At 36.3% G+C, this 22316-nt stretch overlaps 1 protein-coding gene across 1 annotated transcript in view; it reads right to left on the reverse strand.

Annotated features, from left to right (window-relative positions):
• The window catches only part of LOC110459912 (tumor protein p53-inducible protein 11-like), a 249399-nt gene extending 235424 nt beyond the window's left edge, over positions 1-13975 (reverse strand). The window contains exon 1 of the mRNA XM_021512420.1: positions 13790-13975. The gene's annotated coding sequence lies outside the window, so the exon portion shown is untranslated. The remainder of the gene's footprint in view (positions 1-13789) is intronic.
• Positions 13976-22316: the final 8341 nt, after the last annotated feature.

Here is a 22316-nt window from a genome sequence, read left to right on the forward strand (position 1 = left end):
GGAGGCACTTGGAAATTACCTAATCCGATTGGTGCTATCTTTCATTCAGATTTAAGGGCTAAAAACAGTTGAACAGATATTAGAACCTTGTTGAACATGCATGCAACATGTTACACTGTTTTGCATTAAATACTTCAAATAGAACAGTTTAAATGCAAAATCTGGCAGATTTTTTACCAAGAAGATGTTGACGATGATTTTATCAATGTGTCAATAATCCCAAGTTCTGTTGTAGCTATTTCCTAAAGGGTTTCTGTGACGTAATGATTAAGAATTACAATCGTAGTTAGAACTGCTCATAGAAACACTCACTAAGTGCATGAGATTTGATATTTCTTTAGAAGTTGTTGATTTTTTCACTCTTTCCATGTGAATACCACTTTTTATCTACTAAAGTATGGACCTCTCTGTGACAGTGTCGGTGAATACCACTGGTATCCACAAAACTTAAGAACTGTAGGAAAACATTGAAATATCCCATGGTCATTTTAACATCTGAACATGCAATATACATGAAAAATATTTTCATATTTATATTAAATTCAATATTTGTAGATTTCAAATTAAATTTCTTGCCTTGTGTTCCGTCTCTTAACAATCACATTCTGTCTTATGCAGGAAGTTCAACTGTATTCATGAGTTGAAGTCTCAATGTTTTAAATTTTTAAGTTTGAAACATCAAAATTTAACCTTAAACCATTCTTCTATTTCATTAACTCATATAAAAGTAAACAGTTGAATTAAATTTATCCCCACTTTGCTGTTCACAGCTCTTCATGAATTAGCAACATGTGTGAAGCGAGTTTTAGGCCTGCCTCATCAGACCCCAAAGGACCGAACTAATTTTGGTTTGCCTTTGGCCATGAAAGTGTCCTCCAAAATTTTACAGAAAAAAAATGTTCATTGTATTTTGAGAAAATGTTGAAAATGAGAATTGTTTACAAACACATGTCAGATGATTACAGACAAAAAACCATTGCGACAGGTATTAACAAGAGAATTCATCTCAGATGACCTGAAAACTGTATGCAGCATAAAAGCAGTACGGTTATATCAGATAAAATGCTGCATAAAAGCAGCACATGCTGTACTGAAGCCTGGTACGTACCATACTTGGTTCTTCAACCAATCCAGGATAATGAAGCATACATAGTTTCAGCATGCTCTTATGCTGCAATACAGCTTGTACTGTACATGCAGCAACCATGATGAATATATGGCAGCACAGCATCTGAGAACATAGCAGTATGGTTTCAGCACATATATGCTGCAAATTCTTAAGAGATTTAATGCTCACATCAGTACAGTGATTAAATTAAACCTCCCTTCTATTAAGCTAATTAGGCACAGAAAAAAAACCCAGCCCTTTAATTATATCAGCAGTTTCCATAAGCTTTTAAAAATGATTGAGCCAGTCATGTAAGAATTCAAGAGAGTATTTGACCTTTACTGTATCCATTCAACTCTGGGATATCTGCTATCATCTAGAATGTACAGCTGATTGAAGTACACACAGGAAATATAGACCTCTGAAAGATGACCAATTTGCAATGTCATGGCATTCTCACATTCAGAATTAATTTGTTGGTATTGACATATTTACAAGGGTATTATATATTCAGGAAATTCTCCTGGAAAACATCATACACAATTTGACTCGGATAAACATCTAATATGTATTTTCTGACTGAAATTGACATGACACGACACATCCATATGACAAATGATAAAGTTACAAAGTAGTGTTAGGATATTTATCATATTAACATTACATGTTTTGATAATTAATCTTTTGTAAGTGTATTATAGTAAAAAGGTATTTCCTTTATATTTTAAACTCTTTATTGAGGTTTATTGCTCAGAATATATGTCTGAAATTGACCCGAATATATATACGTCTGAAATTGACCCGAATATATATATGTCTGAAATTGACACAAATATACATATGAAGTTGACAGGAATGTACGTCTGAAATTGACCGGAATATATATACGTCTGAAATTGACCCAAATATATATGTCTGAAATTGACAGGAATATATATACGTCTGAAATTGACACAAATATAGTTATGAAGTTGACAGGAATATACGTCTGAAATTGTCACGCATAATACATCTGAAACTGACATGAACATACGCATGAAATTGGCAAGTATATACGTCTGAAATTTACAGGAATACGCGTCTGAAATTGACAGGGGTACATTTCCAAAGCATGCATGGACATTTTACCCTATCTTCTGACAATATTATTTTAGATTATCATCAATCGTCTGACTAAATAATAGCTAGACCATGGTTAGCCAAATTAGATTTCCCTGTGAAATGTCAAACCTGTCTCCAACATTGTCCAAGGAGTCACAAAGTCATTACTCGACCACGTGATTAAGTTATGGTTCACAAAGGGTGCTGCGGGCGGCCGTTGGCTGGCAAAAGCATGTTTTATCACAAAACGATCAGCGTTGCTGACATTCTATACAATGAAAGTGTTGCCAGTTCAATACAAGAACGACTATGTTTAAGTCATGAATGCATCACATTTGGTAAGATAATGATATAAGCTGTCAGGCTCAAAACTTGAGCGTTTTATAAGCAGTGGATGTAAAAGTGTATTTTAATTGTTACTGCTCATGCTTTGTCCTCGAACAAACACAATAAAATGAGTCTGTTTCAATGTAACTGCAGTTTAGAATGAAACCCACTCATACGGATGTCTTCCAATGTAAAGAAGAAATATCCGAAACAGAAATTATTTTCCATACAGACAATATCACAATCTTCTGCAAAAGCAAAACATTTTTTCGCCGGACAACTATATAAACACAGACAAATGGTTGCCATGACAATGATTGTCACATACAACTTTGTTTCCAATGACTTAATATATTCAGCATTATTTTCATGGCAACCACTGAAACAATGAAAAGACAGCATTATCAGACAACAAATAATAATATACAACATTTGAAATAGCGTCCTATCAAGCTAACATAAGCCACTCTAAAGGGCTTGACAATACACAGATATACAATTAATACAATTAGCATATACATTAATCAATACAATTTTTGAGGAATTCGCAGGAGCTGCCTTATCAGGCGCTTACTATTAGTCCTATGCCACCTGGCTAATATCTCCATATGTGTGTATGCCTGCATGTGCTGGAGATGTAATGTGTTCTGTTTGTAGTGGGACCGTGCTTCCAACGGCATCATTTATAGTGCCACCTCACTTGAATGCTACAGCACAGACAGAAAAACACTTTCTCTGAATATATCCATGCGTACAACGACTTCAGGGATCGAACCCTGGCCGCCTGATTGGAAGGCCGGAGTGTTAACCGCTCGACCGATCCGCACTGGTATCATTCAAAACCACTTTAACAGAACCTTTGCTGTCATGAGCAACCAATAATTATCACACACCAGCTGTTGTAAGCAAAAAAGACAATATCACAAACTATTATGGTTGTCATGGCAACTAAATATCACAAAAACCTATAAACTTGTCATGGTAACAATTAATCAATGGTTGTTAAGCCAACAATTTTCAGAAACAAAATTGGTGTCCCTGCAACCACTTATCCAAATGGCATGGCTGTCTGAGAGAATCGGTGTCATGACGAAAACATCGCAAACAACATCCAAATATTATTGACTATCAAGTATTTCTTATCTTGGTGACCATTATTTTTTTTTTTAGGACAGATCATTTTTCTACACTTTAAACTCATTGACAGAATACAACAAAAATGTAATAAAAAAAAATCTTAAAATTGTTACAACCCTAATTTGTGACATATATACCTAGAAAATCCATTTGAATTATTTTTGTCCTACTGTCCTACTGTCGTCAGATTTGCTTTGGACACAACAAATCTCCTCCGTATTGCATCCTTATTCAACTTTGAACATCATTATAGCGTAAAATACATATAAATATATTCCCATCAGCCTTAAACAAAATTCTCCATTTCTAATCTTACCTCGATGTACAAGTTGCTCAAAGCAACCTTACCTCAGCAACCTTTAACTAACCCAATTTTCTGATACATTTATGTTCTCATTCGCCCCACATGATGATGAACCACATTTGTTATTAAGTAAATGCCAAGTTTACGATGCTCAAGATACCCACATCTCTACAGCACTCCGATAAATACCAGATATGTGAACAGTAAAACCCTACTGCTGAATTTTCATTCTCTGGTAGCAGCAATGAATTTAGTCCAATCTTATATTATATCTGAATAATTGCCTCTTATATAGGTTAGAAAATAATAAAAAGAAGCATATATATATATATTTACATAGGAAAAAAACAGAACTCATAATTAAGCAAAAACATAATAGATCATAACATTACAAATCAAAGGCAAACAAAAACACAGCATCATTGAACAATGACAAAATAGAACAAAAGATCATTGAAAAATGACAAAATAGAACAAAAGTTCATTGACAAATGACAAAATAAACCACATCATCGTTGAACTACGACAAAAAAGAACATAACATCATTGAACAATGACAAAAAAATAACAAAACATGAGTAAACAAGGACAATATAGAATACAAGATCATTGAACAAGGACAAAATAGAACACAATATCATTGAACAATGACAAAATAGAACACAACATTAGTAAACAAGGACAAAATAGAACACTGTTTCAAATTTAACACATCACCATTATGCCTGAATGAACAAGACCACAAGTGAGCATCATTTCTCTCCAAAACAAAATAGAATACAACATTATTCATTATTATACAGGGACAAAATGGAAATCAATTTGTCAAAAGAAATTACAACAGTACGAAATGAAAATAAATTCTTAACTAAAATAGAAAAAAAATCATGTTCCCTTAAAAAACATGGAGGGGAATATGTCTTCCCAACTTTAAGGTGGCTCCACACATCGTCATCAGTGTCCATTTTCGTGACGTACTTTCGGAAAAAGTACAGCTCAGACTAAATTAACTTGATCGAAATGTGCATGTACACCATGTCGTCATTGCCGTATTGCATATTGGGCATTTCGGTATATCGTAGTGAAAATTAATGTAACACCTGGTAAACAATAGTACACGTGCATGACGATGATATGTCAACACCCGATATCAAGTTTTTACCTGGAAATGTGTAATCACACGTACTTCAGAAATAAAGCTTCCAATTCATAGACATAAACAGACTCACGGGAAGACACTGACATAAGACCAGATGACCTCAAGAAGGTCATATATGAAACACATGGAATGCGGACTGATGTGATTTCTGGACCGACCTCACATGTGCATATCACGTCATGCTTACACGAGTTCACAAGCTCGAGGTCTTTACGATTTTCATTGTAAAGCGAGTTTCGCTCTGCCGATTAAATCGTTTTTACAATTGCAGTCTAGTTATTACTATGTGAAAATAATATTTTGTAAAATATCAAGATCCCTATGAAAATGCATGTTTGAGTGCACTTGAACGGCATACCATGCGATAGCCTGTGGGCACATATGTACCCGACATGTAAATATGCCGTGCGTTTGTGGGCGGTGGAATGTTGTCCAAAGTGTACATGACTGAAAGTAATTTGGTTCCATAAAAGAACAATAAATTGATAATTTTGATATCCCAATTTTGATTTATTTCCATAATTTTTGTTATATATAACAGAGATAACTGTCATTGTGTAAATTGTATCCCTCTGAAAAAAGTTCCCATTTTTTTCAAGGAAGACAACTCTCACCAGGATCAAAGTGATTGTAAAATGTCAAATAATTAATTATAAAGCCATTGTGTATATTTTGTTCGATTTCTCACTCTATATATATGTCTGAATCTTTGTGTCCTGTTTGCTTTTAGCTTGTAAATGATTACTTTAATCCGTACAAATTCAATAAAAACCCTGTGTTCTATATTTTGCGATAAATATTTGTAGGGTTACTAAGTAATGCTTCTTTTCATTTTGTTGACAAAAAAATGAACGGAAAATATCAAAATTGATGAAAATTCATTTTTTTTTGTATTTTTTCCAAAAAGGTCCCCAAACTTATCGGAATGCTTAGATTTTCATAAAATCAACTATACATAGTTGCATAACCATTTTGTGAAAGTTTCAACGAATTTTGCTGGTTAATTGCGAAAGTGTGGAGCCACCTTAATAAGATTTTTCACTCCTCTGAAAAAACCCTGATGTGGGTGGATATAGGTGCGTGCGTGTTGATCTACATTCTTGCCACTCAGTCTGGCTTTGGGCTGCATATATCGGTGATATTTCTATCTATATATGTCTATTTGAGGAGGATATTCAGAACACATCAGAATTGACCTACACTATGCCACTGGGGATATATTTTGTTAGTGTTGATGGGTTTGGTGTTTATCACCGATCTGTAGGGAATATATTGATTCAGAAGTTGACATAAAATCACCAAATATATGCAAAAATCATCTACTGTGCGTCTATCAGTCAGGGAACAAAAATCATGTTTAAATTACGGAACATCAACTGTTTATCTTACAGAGCAATTAACATCTTTTAATCTCCCTGTCACTCAATACATAACAGTGCATGCAATTAACTCTTCACCTGCTGTAGGTTTCGGGGAAACTTAGCATGTGTGAAATTTGGCCACATTTCTTAATACCCTAGTGACTAACTTATTCTACGCAGTAATGATGTACGTATCTCACAACTTTCCTCAGGCCCCAACAAATAACATCAGGCCACAAACAAATAACATCAGGCCACAAACAAATAACATCAGGCCACCAGGGCACAAACAAATAACATCAGGCCACAAACAAATAACATCAGGCCACAACAAATAACATCAGGCCACAAACAAATAACATCAGGCCACAAACAAACAAAATAAGTTTTCACCTTCGTTTTCCTTCCATTATTTTCAATGCTATTGTAAGAGGAGTTAGAGAGTTATTATATAGTCACTTGCTTCCACCAGGGATCAAACCCACGGTACTAAACTTCCTAGTCGCACGCTCTACCACTGAGCTAAAGGGACATTCCCTCTAACATGAAGCTACATGTAGAAGGCACCGGTGATCCTATGTACAACTAAAATCTGCCACACTACAACCCGTTTTTTAAATGTGTTCGCCATCAAACACCACAACAACCCAGGTTCTCACTTCCTGTCACCACAAGGAGGGCCACAAACACCATTTGTAACAGGAGAGAGTAGTGTGCTTCTACCGGGAATCAAACCTGCGATCCCTAGGTTTCTAGTCCGACGCTCTACCACTGAGCTAAAGGGAAATAGTGCAAAGCCAGAAGGTGACTGTAATTCCATGTACAATGAAAATGTGCCACACTATCATTAACTCAACTGTTTATAATACAAATGAAGGAAGGCACCTGAGCTCGTATTCCTGAAACCACTCTCATGCTCAAACTCAGACATTGTGATCAAGTTCAGTTTCTCATTCCAGTGATAAAGTAAAAAAAAGAAAGAAAATTTTGTAAAGATTTGAAAGAGGTTTGGAGAGATTTATAGCCGAATACCATTTTCAATGTCTAGATTTGAACGTTTGGCCATGTAACATGATTTATGTAAATGCAATAGGCGGGGTTCCAATCACAACACAGCTCAGGCGTCACCAGTTAGTTGGGTTTTATTGACTAGTTTCAACTCTTAAAGCGAGTCTTCATCATGATTTATGCAAGTATCAAGAAAGTTTGTTTGAGCACAGAATTCTTATTTAAGCATGAGAACATTTTCATTTTCAGACCCTGGTTTTCCTCATGTTGTCTTCCTTTTCTTTTGTTTATATGTCATGTCTTGAAAAAAAAGTTCTGCAGAATCTTGCCTTGATGTCCTATGTACGTGTTAATAATGTCCTGTGAATTATGCTATTTAAATGTTAATTGGCAATCCTGAACATGATGTTGCTTAAATACATGTATACATGTAAGTAGCATGTAAACATAATCTTTATTTATAAATAATGAGAAGAGATGACCACGACAACATCAACTGGGATATCAGCAAGTACAACAATTTTGAAACAAGTTGAACTTAAATTAATCACTCTTGTTGATCCATATGGCAGCACACACACGGTCTCAATGTGGGAGGAAATCTGATGTACCCAGAGAAACCCATGTGGTAATGGGCCGGTGCCCCAATACCTTTCCATGTCTGATCGGGGAGTCAATTCCATTTGCTTTCTTGGTGCGAGAAAAGTTTGCGCTTTCCACTGCACCACCCCACCACCCTAAAATGCCACTGCTGTGATGTCCTGCCCATAGAATTGGTGTTTAAAATGAACAAATTACAAGAATATAAAAGTTACAATATATATACATTTATTACACAACACATGACATAACATGATTATATGACAAATAATTAAAAACATATACATTCATATAACAAACTACATAACTATGTTTGGAGAAAGGGGCAACTCAGTTACTACAAAATAAACTAAATATCCTTCTCCTGGATTTGTCGTCAGAAGAAGGATAGCATGTAGTGTCCAGTTAAATATTCTCATCTTAAAAATCTAGTGGACCGTCAACAATGCAGTGTTAGAACAGTACTTGGCTAGTGCTACTGATGAGTATGACAGAAGATGATAATAACTTGACATCGTGTATATTGTATGAGCTATACCCCATCATGGTGTAGCTTGCTGAGCTACCAGGTCCGGATAAGGAATAGGTGTCAGTATGGTTATACAGATATATAGATAGATGATCATCCCGTATTACACTATTCCTCATCTCGGTGCAGCTTGATGAGCTACCAGGTCCGAATAAGGAATAGTAGTGTGACGATTGTAAACTTTGTAAATATTCCTTAGCATGGCGTTGTTGTAATGTAATGGTTATTAGGTATTGCATGAATATCCTGAAGATGGCATTATTACAAAGNTCGGCCCAGCAGAACTTGACTTTAAGTTTGAAATGTAAAATGTTAACGGACGACGGACGACGGACGACGGACGACGACGGACGAAAACGGATAACAATAGGTCACTTGAGCTAAAGCTCAGGTGACCTAAAAATGCATGGTGGTGTTGTAATGTCCTGAGCATGGCATCAAAATCATCGTGTCTGTTGATGTCCCAATCATGCTGTTATTTTAATATTCGAGAACAGAATTTTTTGTAAAGCCTTGATTTAACGTCCTTAAAATTATGTTATTTATATATATAATAAGTGTGCTGCAATCATAACATTGTGTTTGTGTCATGTTCTTGTGAATTCCTCACACTTGGATAAAAAAAAATTGCATCAAGTAGTAACTTAATGGTAAGAATCTAGTATACCTGGCATAACAGTAACCCAGAAATTCATCCCAGGTCTGATGTTTGAACGAACTTGATATCGATCCCTTTTATTTGTTTCTTTCACCTCTGCGTAAACAAGATACACGTGTCCCATGTGGATCACTCACGTGTTACGTGTTGATCACTCACGCGTGTTACGTGTGGATCACCCACGCATGTTACGTGTATTCCACATGGGTGTACTCAGTGACCTGTACTATTAATTATGACATCTCAATCCGATGACAGCATTTAATTATGACATCTCACAACTAAAAACATGTCAAAATTTGTTTGAATGTCTTAAATGATAATCTTACCATCAGCAATTGACACCACCTCAAAAACATTAGCATTGTTGTACAAGCTTGCCCTGAAGGTCATGTATGAATCTTTAAATATTGGGTATACCTATATACCTATGATATGGGGCATTTAGGAAGTAATATAGACGGTAAAATCCCATATAACACTGGATCCTAATGGAGGTATGTCCGTAAGATACAAATTACTTAAAATAGTATATGGGGCAAAGAAGTAATTCCAACAGTGTGGACAAGTTAAGGTTGTCAAATTTTCGGAGCGATCCGCTCCTTTATCAAGACACAGTGAAACAGAACAGTTACATGTACATATACATCATATTACAGAGAGGCCACTTAATGAGACATTCTGTAGGAAATTCAGATTTTTCACATTTACCGGGTCAGATTCCCACATGCAGATCGATGTTCCACGTTTTTGATATCTCGTCCCTTCTTTCTGGTGCTTATCTCTCGTTGACTCACTTTATGTGATAGCTAGTGCATCTTGCGCAAGAATAGGTTCTCTACATCAGCGTTCCTTGTCCGCGATGCTCTCAGCTTAATTGATGCCTTCGGCTGTCTTTAGCCGAGGGGACTATTGGTTTAATATAATAGCTATATTTTCAATTATAGTATATCAATTCTATCTTCTTGTAATACTGTTTTGTTTCACTGTGTCTTGAAAAAGGAGCGGATGGCTCCGGAAATTTGACAACCTTAACTTGTCCACACTGTTGGAATTACTTCTTTGCCCCATATATACCTATGATAGGTATACCATACTTTTTCTGCACTTTCCATATATGCCTAAAGTTTGGGTATAAGTTTTCAAGAAACTTTGTTATATTGATGCATTTTCATAGTCTATGTCCTGTTTTACCAAAATTTCAGTTAGGAGGTGTGAGATAAAGTGTCAATCATTATATGTATGTACATATGTAGGATGTGGATATTGTACCATCACGTACAGAACTTGATGTCAGAACCTCCGCAAAGTCTCAGTTCTGACCCAAATACAAATATTACTACTACTAATAATAATTTGAGGTTCTTATATACTGCTTTATCACAACCTAGTTTGTAGGTCGTCTCAAAGCGGTTCACAAATTATTATCCGTGGTTATAGGGCCTTTGCAATCAGCCAATACCTTTCTCAACTACCTGGGGAGCATCCAGCCGGAGCTGCCATTTCGGCGCTAACAGCTAGCATTCAACAATTCTAGCACTGCCCAATCACGTACTCATTTACAGCTGAGTTGACTGGAACAAGCGGAGTAAAGTATCTTGCTCAAAGATACAACACAGTGCCGTGCCGTGACTAGAACCTGCAACCCTTCGGTCACGAGCCTGGCGTCCTATCACACTAGACTACCGTGCCTCTGTAATTCACCCTTGGGTAGAGTATCTATATCCCACATACATCATATGATAGACTCTATTGGCCACAGATAGACAATCCCGGCACTACGTATCACATAAGCTTATGTGCCAAGTTACGGGTCAAATGTAACAAGAAAAACCATTAATCTTAAGTACTGCATTGGTGGCAGCAGGTCACTGACTTCAATGCCTCCGGACAATAAATCGTATCCACAATTCAATGCGTCTGAATGAATACAATGTTGCTTCTTCAATGAATAATACATTTAATTTGTATTACATCACATTAAATTTGTTACAGATTATACACATTCCAATTGTTTGGTTTGGTTTTATTTGTTTAACGTCTTATCAACAGCTAAGGTCATTTAAGGACGTTTCCATTTGTTCAGACTTACCCTAAATGCATGATGTTAAGTGGATTAGGTTTTATTTTGTTTAACGTCTTATCAACAGCTAAGGTCATTTAAGGACGTTTCCATTTGTTCAGACTTAGCTTCAGCCCACACAGGGAAGCTCAAAAACTGAATTCAATAGCGACATCATTTTGTGAACTTTCAAGTAGATGTCATGTCGGCCAAATTTTCCATCATGATTCTTAATTTTTTCATCAGATTTTCACATCAAACACAGCCTTGTGATGAGTGGATTAATAAAGTGTTCAGTACTTTAAAGAAGAAGAATATGCCAGCTCGGTATCAAAATTGTCTTGTATCCACGCACAGAAATGCCATGTCCCTGGTACAGCTGAGTGCAATAAATAATCTGGCATTTAGAGGCTGATAGAAATGCAATAAAATCATCTCACATACCAATTTTTTTTTTGTTTCATTTATTTAGATGTTTAGATGTATTAAGGAAAATAAAACAGACAAGAGGCCCAAGGGCCTTAGCGGTCACCTGAGTTATATCATAGGTACTGGTGGCTTTATTTTATTGTTTAGATGTGATGTGGAAATCAGCATGTAAACTAAGTGAAATCGATACTTGTCATGTTAATTCTCTTTGGGGCCCCGCCCTAGCCCCTGGTGATCGGGCAGGAATCCTAATTTTACAATGTAATACCCTCATTCACCGAAGAAGATTCTGACTAGGTTTGAGTAATTTTCTGCTGAAAATGGATAAAATATACCCAAAAGTGTTATTTCCCTATATAAACTTATAATAGTAAACTTTACCCCCTCCCCAAGGGAGAACGGATAGCTCGGGGTCCTGAAATTTACAATTTAAATAAAGCCCCTGATGATCTTTCTTTTTATGCACTGAAATTGAATGTAGTACCTCTGAGTCTGGTGAAGAAGATTTTTGAAATATTGGTTAATTTTCCCTTTGGGGCCCTGCCCTGGCCTCAGGGGTTGGGGTAGGAATCCAAATTTTACAATTTTGTAGCCTCATCTACCAAGGATGATTCTGACCAAGTTTGAAAAACATCCATCCACTGGTTCTTGAGAAGAAGTTGAAAATATAAAAGTGTGCTCACGACACATTTTTCTTTTTGAGGCAGACTTTGGTGACTGTATCAACTATTTACACCTAATTCAGTGCTATATACCTATATCTGAGGCAGACTTTGGTGACTGTATCAACTATTTACACCTAATTCAGTGCTATATACCTATATCTGAGGCAGACTTTGGTGACTGTATCAACTATTTACACCTAATTCAGTGCTATATACCTATATCTGAGGCAGACTTTGGTGACTGTATCAACTATTTACACCTAATTCAGTGCTATATACCTATATCTGAGGCAGACTTTGGTGACTGTATCAACTATTTACACCTAATTCAGTGCTATATACCTATATCTGAGGCAGACTTTGGTGACTGTATCAACTATTTACACCTAATTCAGTGCTATATACCTATATCTGAGGCAGACTTTGGTGACTGTATCAACTATTTACACCTAATTCAGTGCTATATACCTATATCTGAGGCAGACTTTGGTGACTGTATCAACTATTTACACCTAATTCAGTGCTATATACCTATATCTGAGGCAGACTTTGGTGACTGTATCAACTATTTACACCTAATTCAGTGCTATATACCTATATCTGAGGCAGACTTTGGTGACTGTATCAACTATTTACACCTAATTCAGTGCTATATACCTATATCTGAGGCAGACTTTGGTGACTGTATCAACTATTTACACCTAATTCAGTGCTATATACCTATATCTGAGGCAGACTTTGGTGACTGTATCAACTATTTACACCTAATTCAGTGCTATATACCTATATCTGAGGCAGACTTTGGTGACTGTATCAACTATTTACACCTAATTCAGTGCTATATACCTATATCTGAGGCAGACTTTGGTGACTGTATCAACTATTTACACCTAATTCAGTGCTATATACCTATATCTGAGGCAGACTTTGGTGACTGTATCAACTATTTACACCTAATTCAGTGCTATATACCTATATCTGAGGCAGACTTTGGTGACTGTATCAACTATTTACACCTAATTCAGTGCTATATACCTATATCTGAAATACATTTTTGAAAAAAGAGTAGTTGAGAGATCCTTTATAAAAAAAATGTTGTTAAAAAAGATAACAATTCTAAAAGAATATAAAAAACAAACAGAAACTGTCATAAAGATCTGCAGTATATTGTCATACTATTGAAATGCAGCATAATTAAGGGTTTCAATCAGTAAATTTGTTTCCAACCCTTTTGTCATAATATTTCCGAAAAAATAAATTTAAAAAATATAACAGATACTGTTTTTTGACTATAGACAACCAAAGAAAGAAAAAAGTGAAGCAAGAAAATAAAAGTCTTACCTTGAATTGAGACAAATGTTAAGTAATATTCCAGTAAAACAGTGACACAATCCCTGTTACAAGTCAATGGCGACTGTTCAGTATAACCTAAGGACTTGAACTCCTAACACTATCCCTCTACATCACAGTGAAGACAAGCACAGAATGTATTGTTTATGCCACGATATAAATTACACTGCACAACACTCCAAATCTTTGCTTAATTTCTGTCACTGAACTATCCTGAATAGTGAATACTAATGAGTGAAGGATTGGGCTGTGTGTATACTATGTGCCTGGCACCGCTCGATTCCAGTGTCGTCTGCTCGCAGGCTTAGCTGGCAAACATTGATAGGGAAAGGTCTGCAGTCACAATTGGTCCTAATTGCACTCTATTGGAATCAAATGGTACAAGATCATATGTTTAACAGTAGGATTTCCCCTCCAGAAAATGTGCAACGTTTAAGAAATGATTACAGAACAGCAGAGGGACAATTCCAAGAAGTTTGTACAGAACACTGGTTGGATGTTTCTTCGGATAAGTGCTAAGTGCCATTTTTTGTCTGATTGAGAACAAATTTCCCACGATCTAAATAGATTTTGACTGCTTGTCAGCAATTTACAACGTTTCTCTGGTTGTGCTTCCATTTATACATTTCCGCAATCAATTATTTGGCAGAGACAATAACCAGCTTTCCAATATGATAAATGCATTTGCTGACCTCAGAGCATGTACTGGACTTCAGTAAACACTCCACTGACAATTTCTGCCACTTGCAATATTACCAAGGATTTATTTTATTTTAAGAAACATATTTACAGCACTTTGGTAATTTAATTTATAAAAAATCCACAATATTTACAACACTGTCCGGTTTCGAAATAAGTGAAATCACTGTATACAACAATCTTTATTCCCAGCAATGGTATTTATAGCTAATTAAGGGTTTAGGATCTCAACTGTTTCAAAGTTATGTTCCAGAACTTAAGGACCTAGGAGTGGGGCCAGACAAAGTCATGCTACTAGAATTGACCAGGGGGTCTGGCCCCACCCCTAGGTCTTCGATTAAATGTCATGAACAAATTCTGGCATCAATTTTAATGTCAGTATGGAGGATTGCATTTCAAACTTTTCGACAATCTATGTGCGTTCCAGTGTGTTAATTAGCTGTCTCTTTATTCTTATAGTAAGTAAAGAGTGTATATTGTCATAGTACTTAGATAGTTTGTCCAATGACAGTCTGGTGTTGTCACACTGGCCTGGCCCTAAAACAATGGATGGCATTGTAACAGGATTTGGTATTTATGTTGCATGGTAAGTATAATTCAACTCTTTCACCTCCTTGTGACTCTAGAACATGGATGAATCCATTATGGTCTACAGTGGTGAAAGGGTTAAATGATAAGATTATAAAAACAACATGAATGCTGACCCTTGCCCCTGAAATCAGTAAACAGATGACAATGGATCGGTTGGCAAAATATTGAAGGTCAACCTATATATAGCAACAGTGACCTTGGCATTAACATCAGGACCCCGAAATACAAACTCGTCCAAATCATTCTCATATATGATAATATCCAAAGTTCAGGTATTCAACTTTGATGAAAATCTGTCAAGAAAAGAAATGCCGCCGGTAGAACTGTGCCAATGAATCCTAAATGAACATAACACAGAGGACAAAGCTAAACACTAAGTGCCCCCATTTTGGTGGGGAGGGGGAGATGGGGGCATAAAGAAAAGTGGGACACCTCAAAATTGTAGCAAGTGATGTAATATTACATCTGCAGCAAACTCATTCAAGGTATTCTAATACTTGACATTTGTATGAACTTGGATAAAAATGTGTCAAGAAAAGAAGTCGGCAGAGCTGCAATAATGAATCACTAAGGAGGGACAACAGCAGAATGCAACGGACACGGTGACACTTAATATGCCCCCTTTTTTACCAGGGTGGGGAGGTGGGACCAGCATAAAAAGAAAGTGGGACACCTTGAAGTATGTAGCAAGATTATTTGAAGGACATTTTTATATTTTACTGTATTTATTACATCCATACTGCCACGGATTCAGCTCCTTATACCTCTCCAGGTCCGTTAAACAGACCCATCATTAGTTCAAAATAGGCTACATTTTCCCAAATAATTTGTCAGTTTAATTCCAAATTGTAAAAAACTCATCATCTACTCTAATGAATAATGAAATAACTACAGTAGATTCGAAATGTTTAAGTGGTGGAAAGTCAATGAACGCCTTCAACTGTACAGTGATCAACAGTTGAAACTTCATGACTTTCGTAGCTCTGCCTCTAAAGATTGTTCCTGATTTGGATAAGGTTTATTTCCAAAAATATCTTGATCAATCCCCAACTTCAAGTTTTTGCCCAAAACAAAATCATGTTTTTGGCAATAAACTTGGTTTGCTGTGGTCTGGAGATCCACAGCAATCGCTAACATTGAAGCTGAAAATATCATATTGAACATCAATTTCATCAATAAAACGCCGTGAAGCTACAAAAATACTTACTTCCTGCTGATTGCCTATATATGTCCTGCTGTATGAAAAGCAGTGTTTAAATGGTCAGCTTATTCCTTTATTTTCAGTTATTTATTAGACCTATGATACAGCAGGATGTCATCACCTGCATGCGCTCATTCGGTGCTTTATAAACTCTGCAAACTGAAAATACACTGTATAGCAGGGTTTATCTAAATTCCCGCTATATTTTGACTTGTGGTATTGTGATAAGATGGCAGTCAAAGGCATTAAGACGGCTGCAGCTTGGCAACAAGAGCAAAAGGTTGACTGACAACAACTGGAGCTGACGTAAATTGATTGTCTGTCCTATGACCTATTAGCTGCTTTGTGAATACATAAAACCTTTATATGATGTATGTAAGGAGATCAAATTTATACACCAGCCTTGTCAAAGCTACCAACATCTATCATTACCTAGAATAACATTAGCCATCTGATGTCTAGAGAAAGCTGATAGCATTGAGAATGATGATCAATAAAGGAGGTAACTTTACTTCATATTACAAGTCAATACATATTTTTTGTCAGCTTCAAACCAATTGAAGATATATGCTACCATACAGTAACATATTGCATCTCATCTTCAAAAGTGTTCTGAACAAAGAAACCAGGAAAACAGTATATTTTATCACTGGAAAATTGGACACAGTAACTTGATGTCACATACATTTGAAAGGAACCCAAATATTGATATAATTTGATAGCATTTTATGATGCTAATTGGAAAAAATAAAGGGAGATGACTCTAATGCAAAATCACAAGTACAATACATAGAGTAGCATACTTGCCAGCTTTTTCTTTTAGATGAAATCATCAAATTGTAGAAAAGGGAATAGTATAGCAAATTCACTTATTGAAAATGCTTCATTTTACTAAGGGTCCAAAATCGGAAGTATCCCCCCAAATTAGGGAGAGTTGGTGCAAGTACTTGAAGAAAACAAGTCTTATGAATAAGAGGCCCAGAAGACCTGTATCACTCATCTGGATATTCAAGCAACCATAGCAAAATGTCATCCATAAAAGAAGCACTGCAAATATGTCTCCAGCAGAATGACCAGGTGAGAGCCGTGGTAATCCTGGTAGTATGGTAATGTTTGTCTTAGGATGATGATGTGGACTGTTTGTAGGTTATGACCAAACTAAACAATAAGTCCAGAAACAATTCATGAGTGTTAATACATCTCTCTGTGCTCACCAATTGTATATGACATTAAATGTAAATGTATACAACTATAGTAAACACATTATAATTATATCATCATACTAATTTGAGGAAATTCAAGAAATATCAAATACAGTTGTGGAATCGCACAACATCAGATGATGTGCGGTGTGCGCACGATGTGTGCACGGTGTGTGAACGGTCTGTGCACGATGGGCGACCGATAAAAAGCTGGACGATCTTTGTTTGCGCACATCTGTGCGCATGATGGACAAACGTTGTGCGATAACAATCGTGGTTGGTGTAAATTGAGGAATGCCGTAACAATTTATACGGTTTCTTTTTAAACATATAAACTTGATTTTTACATATATGTTTCTATATTCTAGTTATATCTATAAACTTATCTTTCTGCCTGTACATTTCTATATTTAGAAATTGTGTTTTCAGTGTTTTTCAGTTGGGGGGGGGGGGGGGAAAATCCAGGTGAAGGGGAGCTATAGGCAAATGAATGCAAATAACAAATACTATTCATTACAGTCATACGGTATCGCATACATCAGCTCTGTGTGTCAGGCACTGGTCAGGTAAAACTCTGGACACTCATCAAATTGTTATTTACCTGTTCTGTTACCTTGGAGCCAAACCCCTTCTTGACAGCCTAACAGTCGCTATAATACTGTGTAACATGCATTGTAAAATTGTATAATCTTGATTATTGTGATGAGAAATTACAGATATATACACAGTGTACATTATCGCATACGAGCCTTCTGTATTTTTGTCATTCCGTAATTTTGATCTACAAATGATACCAAATCGCACAGTTATGCGGAGAGAAGCGCACAACGGGGCGAACGATTGATATTGATAAATCGCACAGTTGTGCGCACCATGTGTGGATGATGTGTGGGCGGTGTGCGAACGATTGATGGATGGAGTGCATGTGCACGCTATTTTTGGTGCGTTGTGCGATCACACAACTGTAAACACTAACTTTTTGATATATCAGGGCCTAAAGAAAACTGTGCATCATTTTATAAGGGAAAATCATCTTTTTCATTTATTAACTTCAGAGAAATCTATTTCTTTTCCAAATATACATATGTCTTAAAATTACCTACCCCTCTTTTAAAATTTTAATCCTAAGAATCTGAGGATGTGTCCAAAACAAATATGGTTGACATCCATCTCATAGTTTCACAGCAGAAGTCTCTAAAAGCAATATTACTAAATTACTCCTCTACAACTTTTTCTCTTAGCCCCCTTAGAGATAAGCCCCTTCATTTGTGCATTTTTAATCATTATTGCTGAGAATGCTTCCAGCCGAATAACATATAGTTGACATCCATTTCATAGTTCCTGTTCCAGAGAAGTTGCCCAGAGCAATATGACTAAATTACCCTTTTTGCCATCCCCCTCCCATTTGAATCTTTACCACCTGAGTACCGTAAAAACCCATGTAATTTGCGCACCTGTGTAATTTGCGCAGGCACTTTTTGAGGCTGAAAATCCCCCAAAAAGCTTCTACTCAAATATTTTGCGCACCAAAACATTTTGAAAAAAAAAATCAAGTTCTGAAAATCGATCTCCGAAAAACGAAAGACAAACCGCTTGGGATTCTTAGGATTTTTGTAATTTGTTTATTATAAGTAAGTTCATAAGTATTGTTTACAGGTACAATGATGTTAAAACTAAGAAGAAACTTCCAACCAAATAGGGTTGTTTTTAATCTTAAAGTCCCAGAGAAGAATTCTCTGTGATATGGACAAATTACAACTTCTTAGCCCTATCTTCAACCCCCTCTACCCTGGAGGTAACTTCCTCCATTTGCAAATTTTTTAATTCTTCCTCCTATTTTTCCAACCAATCTCCAAACGGAACATTGCACAACTAAGAAGATCTTTAAGTACTTGTGGTAACAAACGTTGTAACATTCAATATCCATCAGAATCCAGTATGGCTGATGACCATTTATTATTCCAAAGTTGCCAAATCTGAAGCAGGTACAACCAGGGACTTTTTAATTATTATACTATGTTTTGTTAAGACCCTCCGAGTATTAAAACCAGTAGAAATAGTGGTAACAAATGTGACATACAAAATTGCAAAATTGCAGTCTGGCTATCTGCGGTGGCCATTTTTTCATTTTTGGATTCAATTCTAAAATTTGAAGCACAACTAAGGATTTATGAATCAGCATATCAAGTTTATCCTTATTCCTCAAGACGTTTCTCAGAAATAGCAGCAACCCAACTTGTTCACAGATGGAATGACTGAGTGAATAAATGGATGACGGATGAACCCTGGTAAAAAAAGCAATTTTGAAAAGCTCACCATCTGATGATATTGGGCAAAGATGTTTTCCGTGTTTGCATAGAAAAAAACAACACTTTTCCAATTAGTGTCTGGGATAATTACACTTCAGGAAAAGCTAACGATTACCCTTATCTCGTGTAACAAATTGTTACAAAGTAAATTACCCCTTAGTAGTGCTTGTTACACAGCCCAGAGGAACACTAGCATTTGAATTTGAAAAGCCTATACAACCTTTCCAAAGTTATGTGAAACCAGAAAGCATCTATACGACATGACTACCCTCTTTGCCCTGTGGTTGACCTTTGAATAGCAAATGACCTTGAACTTTGAAACCCTGAAATATGAACTCATTCATTGCATTCTCATACCTGTGTATAAACCTTGGTGACAATTTGTTACTGACAGTGTTCGTGGAGATATGACAATGAATCATGATGCCAAGCAAAGGGACATATGACAGACATTATAAGGTAACATGACTATATAAGCCCACTATGAAATGGTAGGAGCATAAAGATATATAACGACAAAATAAACACACACAAACTCAGCAACAGACTGTTTTCAGAGTCTCAGAGGAGCCAGACCAGGATTTGATTCCCGGACCTCCAATCAAAACATGGTGAGCCTAACCAACTATGCAGCCCAATTGCTGGAGATCCCTGGCCAGAAAACTAACAGGCAGACTGTCTTTTGGGACTTGAATTATTGATTTTGTTAATGTTTATTTTATTCCTAGTTCCCAATTTAGTAGCCACTTTGTAATTTTAATAGCCAATTAAAAATCAAAATAGCTTATGGCTACTTTGGCTACCAACAGTGCGAACCAACTACAAGGACAATTTCTGTAGTTTTTTATTGTAGTGGGACGGGGATTCTTACAATCGTTTTACCAATTATTGCCCCAGTGTGAAGATATCAGACACAATCTGTCTCTCAGATGGCTGGGAGTGTGTTTTTAACACATACATTTGATTTCTAGGCCACTCATATATCTATTCAATTGTTAACACAGAGTTCACACTTACAGGGTTAATTATGGAACAAGGTAAATATAGCAGCTATAATGACATTGTGGACTAGGTGTATTGTTACAAGGTCACATCTGTGACAAGGTCCAATACTTACACTAATTTATACCAGGTAATGATGTCCGACTCTGATTCATTGAATGGATTGCATGCTGATTTGTTTCCATATATGCTGTCCAACAAGAGGCCCAATGAGCCTGAATCGCTAGTCTGGTATTAATCTCACACTTATAATCTTAAAAGTGGACTAATATACAGCTACAGGCAAAATATCTGTGTTCGATTCATTTGAATCTATGAAATGATTTAAACATATGACGCCTGTGACCTTGAAAGTCGAACAAGGACATTAAGTTGAGTTTATAGCCTTCCATCCCAGCCTACTTCTGGCTAAATATCATTACCCTGGACCTTTTGAATATTCAGAACAAGTCATTTAAAGATTTAAACATATTTGATCCCTATGACCTTGAATATGAGTGAAGTTCATTCATTTGAACAAACTTGATAGCCCTTCATCCCAGCATCTAACTGACAAAATATCATAACCCTAGGCCTCTTGGTAATTCACCCCAGCATGTTACTGTCCAAATATCATTAGCATATGTCTCTTGGATATTCATCGGAAGTTGTTTCGTTCTTCAGAAGAAGTCGTTTAAAGTGTTTGACATAATTGACAGCTGAGACCTTGAAAGTATGTCAAGGTCATTTTCATTCTCAAACTTTATCTGGCTCCATCCCAGAAAGCCACCAGCCAAATATGAAGATTCTATACCATTTAGTTCTTCAGAAGAAGTCGTTTGAAGTTTTTGACATATTTGACCCATGTGACCTTGAAAATAGGCCAAGGTCGTTTTCATTCTCAAACTTTGTCAGGCTCCTAGCAACGAAGCTATCACCCAAATATCATGACTTAAGGCCTGTCCATTCTTCAGAAGAAGTCGTTAAAAGGAAAAGTTGACGGACGACGGATGACGGACGGACGAATGACGACGCACCATGGCATAAGCTCATTAGCCCTTCGGGCAGGTGAGCTAAAAATCAATGGTGCTTCCTGGTCACCTGTTGTCTTAGGTATTAAAATAATAGTGTCAATAATGAAAATCACAGTGAGGACTCAGATGAACTAATAAGGCATACAAACACAGTGAGGACTCAGATTGCCTGATACAGAAGACAGACTCAGACCACAAAGGAATGTAGTGCTTAAGGACATTTCTGGTCAGTTACTAAATATTTTTTCCTGTCTGATCTATGATAGATATGTACAGTTATTTTACATAGAATTGTTCAACAGTTTTCGAAAAAAAAAAGAAAAAAAAAATTTGGTAGTAACATATAATAGAATTAATTGTGGTCTGAGGCCAGATAAATGAAGGGAGGACTCAATTGACCTTATTTGAACTATAGTAACTCAGTGGAGGACTCAGATGACTGTATTAACTAGAATAACTCAGTGGAGGTCTCAGATGACTGTATTAACTAGAATAACTCAG

This window comes from Mizuhopecten yessoensis, unplaced genomic scaffold (genome assembly GCF_002113885.1).
Source record: "Mizuhopecten yessoensis strain PY_sf001 unplaced genomic scaffold, ASM211388v2 scaffold10275, whole genome shotgun sequence".
Lineage (NCBI taxonomy): Eukaryota > Metazoa > Mollusca > Bivalvia > Pectinida > Pectinidae > Mizuhopecten > Mizuhopecten yessoensis.